We start from the raw sequence: 8,157 nt of genomic DNA on the forward strand, positions 1-8,157 counted from the left end.
CTTCCTGAAGCTTTGCTGTAGGCTTGAGGCCAAATCCAGAGAGGTGATAGAAAAAAAGTGTCCCCTTCTCGGGGTGAAGTGGGAGCGTGTGTTGAGACATCAGCGGCAGAGGAGAGGTCCTCCTCTGGGTGACTCACTTGGTCCCAGTACAAGTGTGTTCAGGGAAACTGTGGGCTCTGGGAGGCTCTCAAAGCTGCACAGAGTTCACTGGAGGCTGGAAAGGAGAAGGGAGGACTGCACTGCCAGGCAGGCAGGAGCTGTGCCTGCTTCTCGGGATATTTAGATTCTCTTGTGTAATTGCTCTTGGGGATTTTCCACTGTTACTGGGTTTTATTTTTATTTTAATTTTTTTTTTCTCAAATAAATGGTACTTTCTAAAACTGGCTTTTTGGACTGTCTCTGATCTGAAATTACTTTTGGGAGCTGGATAACCGGGAGCTAGTGTTTATGTAACTACTTGGTTTACTGAAGGGGGAGGCTCGCTGGGACCTGGGGTGGTGGCCTGCAGCTCAAAGGGGCTTTGTCAGCAGCTCCTGAGCTGTCTCCAGTGCCTGACCCACACATCATTCCCATAGGACCAGCAGCCCTGTGTCTCTGGAGCTGCTCAGCTCCTCCAGGCCACTAAAGCAGAGACAGCACAGTGCCGTGGGCTGTGTCTTGCCTTGTGATCGGTTTTGTGATGGCACTTTTAGAGTGCTGTCCCCTTGCAATCAGGAGGGGCAGACGGAGGTAGAAAGAGGCTTGTGCCTGTCCCCTGATGGCAGCAGCACATACCTGTCCCCTCAGCTGAAAGCAGTGTACTGGGTATTTTCCTTATCCAAGTTTCAAACCAGCCCTGTTTAACCAGTGTAGGCATTCCAATGGCTGCAGAGCTGATCAGCTGCTCTGGGAGCGAGTCCACAGGTGACTTCATGGTGTTTGGGACTAAAACAGCTGCACTTTTAGGCAAGCTCTGGAGGAAGCTGCTGTTTGTCCAAGCTGTTTGTCCCTCTGCTCTGTCAGCTTGGTGCTCTCAATGGCCAGGACCCACCTCTCCCCAGGCAGGTGGAGGAGCAGGGCTGTTTGCTGGGAACAGTGCTGAGGCTCCTCACAAGTGCTGTATTTAAATGGATTATCATCCTCGAGAAAATCTAATTCCCTTCTCCCTGGTGGGATTTCCTGCTCCAGGTGGTTTGGATTAGCACAGACAGAGGAAACAAATCGGGGCTAGTACACAGGCTCCCTCAGGGCGAGGGAGTAGCACGTGCTCTTCTGCTCCTTGTTGCCTGCTTTGTGCCAGGTGTGCTCTCGAGGGTCCTCTGAGCATCTCATCCAGTGCTAAGAAAAGCAGAGCCCTGTGCTCCCAGGGCCCTCCTGTGCTCCGTGGGAGCTGCTGTTTGTCAGCACATCGGTGACGCACTCCTGCGATCTCCGTGTTCTCGTGGCTGTGACAGGTTCTTGGAAGCGCTGCTTGGAACAGCCCATGTTTGTCGCTTTTTTTCCCCCGCTTTTTCCCTTTCTTTCTCTCCTGGGCTTCGTGTCTTGGTTGCAAGAATCCTGTGTACTTTCCAAAACTGCCCTCAGCGTAAAAGTGCCTTGTTTTTGCAAAGCAATCTGGACGGGTAGTCTGCAAATCCCCAGAGCACAAGCCTGGCTGCCTGCCTGTCCTTGCAGAGCCCCAGTTTCTGAGATGGATTTGTCACCGTTCCCTCCATCTGCCTTTCTGCCCTTCTGGCTCCCCTGCCTGTACCTGGTTGTGTGCTGAGAGGCATTAATACCTTGAAAATTCCTGGTCTTCATCTCTGACCTCACAGATGGCACTTTTTGTTTTCCTTCTTAGTGCTGCTTTGGTTTTAAAACCGAAAGGCTGAGGATCTGCTTTATCTGGCTTGAAAACAGCTGGAACCCCTCCCAGGTACTGATGTGATCAAGTGGCCAGGGAAGGGCTGTCATTCCCAAATGCTCCCTGAATGAAGGACATGGAGGAGCTGGAAAATTAGGTGTAGCCTTGCTGCCCCCTTTGCTTTATGGCTTCAGGGGGTTTTGAGGTGATGTTCGTTGATGTTTGGGTCCCTTGTTTTGCAGTGTGAGTTGAAGCACTGGGGTGTGTGCTGTGCTGTGTGCCAAAGGTGCCAAAATGGGTCACAGCAGTGATGTGCTGGTGATTGTGGTGCCTGTCCCCAACACCTCGAACCTGCCGAGTCTGGGAGGGCACAGTTCCTGCCCCCGGAGATGTGGTGTTTCCCATGAGTCTTCCCCAGCCCCCTGGGTACTGGTAGTTGGGCTCCCTGCGGCTGCAGGTAGGACCAGGGTGAGCCCAGGGGATGGAAGTCCTGGGTACAGCCCTCCTCTGCCCACTGGGGCTGGAGTGGGGCATCACTGGGCTCCCAGTTAGCTGGATAAGCTGGGACTGTGTGGGAGGTAACAGAGCAGGTTGTCTTCAGGGCTAGCGTCTGCCAGGTGAAAACCTTCCTCCGGCATCACTGGGTGCAGGTGACCCTTTGCTGTAGGGATATTCTGATAAACCTTTCAGTTCCTCCTTCCCTGTCCTCTGTCCCATCTTGCTCGGTGCCAGTGTCAGTGCAGGTGGCGATGCCCAAAGTTCTGGTCTCTTTGGGGGTCCAAGCGTGTCCCCTCTGCCGAAGTGGCTCTTGAATGGTCGTGTTTCACAGAATCAGAGTACGACTTGCTTTGAAAGGGACCCCAAAGTCTGATCGTCCTCCTGCCAGGGGCAGGGACAACTTCCACTAGACCAGGTGGCTCAGGGCCCCAACCAGGACAGTTTTGAGACTTCCAGGGGTGGGACGACCTTGATTTCCTCTCCGAGCCCCGGGACATCCCCGGGCCCGCTCTGCCCCGGCCCCCTCCCCTGCTGTCCCCTGCTGCCCCCCTGCTGCCCCCCTGCTGCCCCCTGCTGCCCCCCTGCTGTCCCCTGCTGTCCCCCTGCTGTCCCCTGCTGTCCCCCTGCTGTCCCCCTGCTGTCCCCTGCTGGCCACAGCGGGCACTGCGGGCGGCCCCACCGCCAGGGGATCGATCCTTTGGGGGCTTTCCCTGCTCCCACAGCCAAGGGCATCTTTTCGGGGCCGTCCCTGCTGGTTACAGGCTGCCCGATCGCTGCGGGTGTCATTCCTTGGTGGCAGCAGCTTCTGCCATAGGAACTGCGGCCTGCGGTCCCAGTAATGGTGGTGAATGCTGCTGGACGCGGAGTTCGTCTCCTTTCCTTTCCTTTCCTTTCCTTTCCTTTCCTTTCCTTTCCTTTCCTTTCCTTTCCTTTCCTTTCCTTTCCTTTCCTTTCCTTTCCTTTCCTTTCCTTTCCTTTCCTTTCCTTTCCTTTCCTTTCCTTTCCTTTCCTTTCCTTTCCTTTCCTTTCCTTTCCTTTCCTTTCCTTTCCTTTCCTTTCCTTTCCTTTCCTTTCCTTTCCTTTCCTTTCCTTTCCTTTCCTTTCCTTTTTTCCCCTTTCTCCCCTTCTTCCACCCCTTTCTATTTCTCCCTCTGCCTTCCCCCGTGCCCCTTTCTGCCCCTGGGGTTTGCCATGGGCAGGGATGGATACGAGTCCCCATGGATGTCCCTATGGATGTCCCCATGTCTCTATGAAGGTCCGGGGTGACACCGGCTGAACTGCTGGCCCTGCCCGTGCTGCCGCAGCATTGCCCTGCCAGCCCTGGGTAGGGCTGAGGCTTGGGGCATTTTGCCCACTATTGCAGGGAAAAGACCTGGGTTTTAATCCCAGGCTGCTTAGTTCGGGGAAGCGGGGGGTGCAGGAGGTGCTCTGGCTGCTCGAGGCACACAGAAGGGAACAATGGAGCCACTGTGCAGCCAAACGGCCCGGCTCCTGTCAGAAAGGTCCAGCGAGGGGTTTTCAGCACGTTTCTATTCCGCTGCTCAGGTATAATTACACGGGGGAACAAAGAGCCCTTCAAACCCGCCCGCTCCCCCAGCCCGGCGCTGCGGGCACACACACGTGTCGGCTCTCGGCGGCGTGCGAGGGGACGGCCACCGTGCACACACACACCAAAGCAGCCCGGCTGGATGGTGACACCGGGCAGGGCCTTGGGGACAAAGCCTGGGTGCACCCCCAGCTTCCCCGGGAGCCACAGCTGCATTGGGGGGCTCCTCTCCCAGAGCCAGGCTCCTGGTGGGCGCCCCAAGGCAGAAAGCAAAGAGCAAATCTCACCCTGCCTCTTGGCACCCATCCTGCTCCTGCTGTTCGTTTAGACATTTGCTGGGGTGGGTTTATGAAGTGTCTTTCCTTCTGCCTCTGGTTAAGTCTGCTGCAGAGGTGAGGGGCAGCAGTGGGACAGCTGAGGCTTCACTCCTCGGCTGTCCCAGCCCCAGCCAGGGCAGGAGGCTTGATTTGGACACGGGGCACGGGGATCCTTGCAGCCAGCACCACCCTGCACCTGGGTGCCAGTGTGCTCCATGCATTGCACGGTCCTGCCTGCTCCTCACAGTGCTCTGGGCAAAGCCATCCCAGGGTCCTGCCAAGCCCCACAGCCTTGGGGCTGTGCATGAGCAGCCAGGGGGGCTGCACATCTCCTCCATTGGCAGCTCCACCGATGCCAAATCCCCCCTGGCCTCACGGGGAGGGAGCTGCATCCAGTCCTTTCCTTCTCAGTGCTGATCTCTTACTGCCTGCCTGGTCAGCACCCTAATTCCTGCAGCAATGCATGGAAATCAGGGCCGTGTTTTCCAAGCTCCATTGTTTATTTAAGCTGCTTCAAAAGCTGCTTTCCCTCCCTAGTGGATCCTGAGGAAACTATCCACGTGTTTCTTTTGAGAACAGGATGAAAGGAGATTGCCAGTGCTCTCCATCCAGCCCCAAACTGCATCCCCAACCCCCCAGCAGTGCTGTGCCGTGGGGCTGACCACAGGCAGCCGTGTCCAGCACTGACCCTGTGGCCCCAATCAGGCCACCAAACTTCAGCCTTGGGGCAGTGACCCAGCACTGCAGCCCTGCGGGACACGGCTGGCCCCTGGGCTTGGTCCTTCCCTGAGTCCAGAGCTTGACAGGAATGAGTTTGTTTTCAGCTTGCTTTTAGAAAAAAAGGAAAAAAACCCAAAACAAAACCAAAATCAAACAAACAAAAATACATGGACAAAAAGGAAGCCTAATTTTCCCCAAGGTTTTTGGCTGCCTGGGAAGGGCTGAGTGCCCAGGGCTGTGGGCACAGAAGCGTGGCAGTCTCTGCCCCTGAACCACCCATCTCTGGCCTGGGGTAAATAGCACCCACTCCTGGCATTGCTGGTGACATGGGCACCCATGGGTGCCTCCAGCTCACTCTGTCCTTGATGTTATTTGGGTTTATTTCAGAGCCTGGCCAGCAGGGCCAGCACGCTTGAGCTCCCAATGTGCTTGGAGCCTCTTGAGCAGGTAATTGTAATTCCTCTGCAACCCAGCTTGGCTTATTTTGGCCCCAGCATAGTTTTGCATCCTGAGGCCCAGCTGGGTAATTTATAGCTCTGTCAGAAAAAAAAAAAAAGGATAAAATCAGCACAGGGTTTCTGAGCATTGTGCAAATCTATGGCCCTGTGTGCTGGGGTCAGGAGTGCCCTTGGTGGGCTGATCTGGGACCCCACTGGGGTGTGTGGGTACTGCTGGGACCGAGCTGGGTAAGGGAGAAGGATTTTATGGCTTGTAACTGGCCCCTTGGTTCAGCCTGGTTGGCTGAGTCCCTTTTGTGCACTGCTTCAGCCCTGGGCATCAACACCTTGGGGGCAGTTTTCAAGAAAGGGTTTTTCCCTTCTCCTTTCCTTTGGCTGATGGGCAGAGCAGCATCCCCATATCTCCTGTTCCCGAGGACCAGGGATACAGACACTTACACTGCACAGTGTGGGCCATGGGCTCCTGGCCTGCCTGGGGCTCTGCCTGGGGCTCTGCCTGGGGCTGTGGGGCAGGGACAGCCCCAGGCAAAGGGCTCAGAGCAGGGGAGACAGGCTGCTCTCAGTGGGTGTCTCCAGCACTGGCTGCAGCAGCTTATCCTGGGGCAGATTCCCTGGTGATACTCTACAGCTCTGTGTTTCCCCACAGGGGTGGGAGAATTGCCACTGCCCTGGCCACACTCCTGTCAGGGAGGTGACCAAGTCACAGCACAGCAGAGGGACCTGCCCTGGGGCTGTCCTTGCCGAGGCAAACACCTCACTGGTACAGAACAGTCTCACTCTTTTCAGCCTCCTGGCCAGCTCCCCCTTTGCCCACCCCTTGCACTCAGGGGTTGCAAAACCCCTGCTTTAGTCAGAGTTTTTCTGGTCTTCCTGCAGGTTTGTTAAAAATTGCCCTACAAGCAAGCCAGCCCTCCTGCCACCGCAGTGCCAAGAGTGGTGTCACCAGCGGGATGTGGGCTGGGTGAGCAGGCAGGGGACACTGCCCACCCTCCACGTGCTCCACAGCTGCCTTTCTCTTTCTAAAAAACACCCAACCAACCCATCGGGAAACCTGCTGTGTGATGTGGGGCAAACTGCAGTGCAGTGGCTGTTTAAAAAGCAGCCAAACTCTTTGATTTGGACAGAAGATGTCCCCCAGGGATGGCCAGAGACCCCCAGCGTGTCCCCGGGCTGTCCCGAGCCCCGGGCAGTGCGGGCAGTGCGATCACTGGGCTGGGCTCACTAGATGGCAGCAGCTTCTTTCACACGGGCAGCGCAGTGACGGCTCGGGCAGGGAAGGAGGCAGACCCCAAACGGGTTTAGTGTCCTCTGGGGTACTGTGTCATGGAGGGAAAGGCAGACTTCATTTTTTTCTTGATGCTTTCAAAGGTAATGTTCTCCTCTGGGACCTGAAGAGGCTGCTTGATGTGGTGGGGCTGCTGTGAGCCGGGAATCCCCACTGCCTTCAAGCCTCACCATCGCCGGGAGATGCTCAACACCACGTCTGACACACCAATTATCCCGTGCATCCCTACCGCATTCGGTGCTATTCCTGACACCCCAGCTCTTGGAACCACGGAGAGGTTTTTGCACGCTGGATTTCATACCCAGCCCTGTTTGCAGCTGCCCGGGGACAGGGAAAAGCTGCAGGCAGAGCTCGGGAGCTGAGAGCGGAGCTGTCAGACGGGCTCCGCGGGCAGCCCAGCTGGCCAGAGCCGGCGGGACTGGCCGTGTTTCCTCCCCGGATTATTGTGGGATCCGGCAGAGACAGGCGCTGCCGACTCCTGAGCGAGAACATGCAACTGCCTGGCTGGCGCCTGTCCGAGACATTTGTGTTAATCAGCGATTATGCAAATAAACAGCCCTGCCACGCTCCCAGCTCCGCCGCGACGTGGAGCATATGTTCCTCGTGGCAGGCGAGTGTCGCCTCCAGGAGCTCAAAGCTCCTCGTTCCCAGCGTGGGACCCGCTGCGAAAAGCAGATTAAAGGCAGCCTGTGGCCGGCGGGGGAAGGCAGGAGCCCCTCGAGGTCCCCCAGCCCGCCGCTGCCACCTCTCCCCTTTCCCCATGTGGCTTGAATTACTGCGGCTGTTTGCTCAATCCATCAGGCTTCAAGAATGAGCCACTCAGTGCTTTCTTGGCCTCTCCAACCGGCAAAGTGCTGCAAACATAACAAGGCAGGCTTGTTCCAAGCCCCTGAAGTCAACAAGCAGTGCTCCTCTTGCCCTTTGGGTCTGGGTTAGTGCTAAATATAACCCAGGGTGCTTTCCATTCATAAAATGTGAATTATGCCCTGGCCTCCAAAGGAGGGGAGCAGGTTGGGGAGCCTGTGGGCTCTGGACACTGCTGATGCAGGCAGCAACCAAAAGGCTTCACCCCATCCTTTCACAGCCCCCCAGCTCTTCACTGAGTGGGTGGGGGAGGAAATGCTTTTGGAGGAAATACGGGGGATCCTCTGTTTGGGTTGATTAAAGTATTTTCTTGTATCTCGTGCTCAGGTGCATTAGGGCTGGGGTGGATTTCCTGGGGAGGGGAGTGCAGGGGATGGTAAATGTGGGCTGATGGGGTGGCCCAAGCAACAGCAGCAGCACAGGGGAAGCCCCCACTGCCCCCCCTACCTGTGTAAGATACTCGAGCATTTTCTAGAAATGGGAGCAATAGGGTCTTGTACCACTGCTCCCAGCACCTAATGAGCACATTAGGGCTTTGCCACCTGCTCAAGGAACTTGCTTTTGAATCCCATGTGGATCTCCATGTAAACACCCTTCTTCTGTCCTCCAGCCTTTTCCTCCCCCAGCCCTTGGCTGTTGGCATGTGC

The sequence above is a fragment of the Sylvia atricapilla genome, chromosome 16 (genome assembly GCF_009819655.1).
Source record: "Sylvia atricapilla isolate bSylAtr1 chromosome 16, bSylAtr1.pri, whole genome shotgun sequence".
In the NCBI taxonomy this organism is placed as follows: Eukaryota; Metazoa; Chordata; class Aves; order Passeriformes; family Sylviidae; genus Sylvia; species Sylvia atricapilla.